The sequence below is a fragment of the Arachis duranensis genome, chromosome 10, assembly GCF_000817695.3.
Source record: "Arachis duranensis cultivar V14167 chromosome 10, aradu.V14167.gnm2.J7QH, whole genome shotgun sequence".
In the NCBI taxonomy this organism is placed as follows: domain Eukaryota; kingdom Viridiplantae; phylum Streptophyta; class Magnoliopsida; order Fabales; family Fabaceae; genus Arachis; species Arachis duranensis.
This window is the reverse complement of record NC_029781.3, coordinates 38,392,538-38,393,028: the sequence shown is the minus strand read 5'-3', so window position 1 is coordinate 38,393,028 and position 491 is coordinate 38,392,538.

Here is a 491-nt window from a genome sequence, read left to right as displayed (position 1 = left end):
TGCACTGTTTAAGCATACATTCAGAAAACAAAAGTATTGCCACCACATCAAAATAATTAAACTGTTATAAAATTCAAAATTGATGCAATTCTTTTCTTTTTCAATTAAGAACATTTTTCATTCAAGAAAGGTGATGGATTCATAGGACATTCATAACTTTAAGGCATAGACACTAAGATACTAATGATCACAAGACACAAACATAGACAAACATAAGCACTAAAATTTTGAAAAACAGGAAAATAAAGAACAAGGAAATTAAGGAACGGGTCCACCTTAGTGATGGCGGCTCTTTCTTCCTCTTGAAGATCCTATGGAGTGCTTGAGCTCCTCAATGTCTCTTCCTTGTCTTTGTTGCTCCTCTCTTATGATTCTTTGATCTTCTCTAATTTCATGGAGGATAATGGAGTGTTCTTGGTGCTCCACCCTTAGTTGTCCCATGTTGGAACTCAATTCTCCTAGGGAGGTGTTTAGTTGCTCCCAATAGTTTT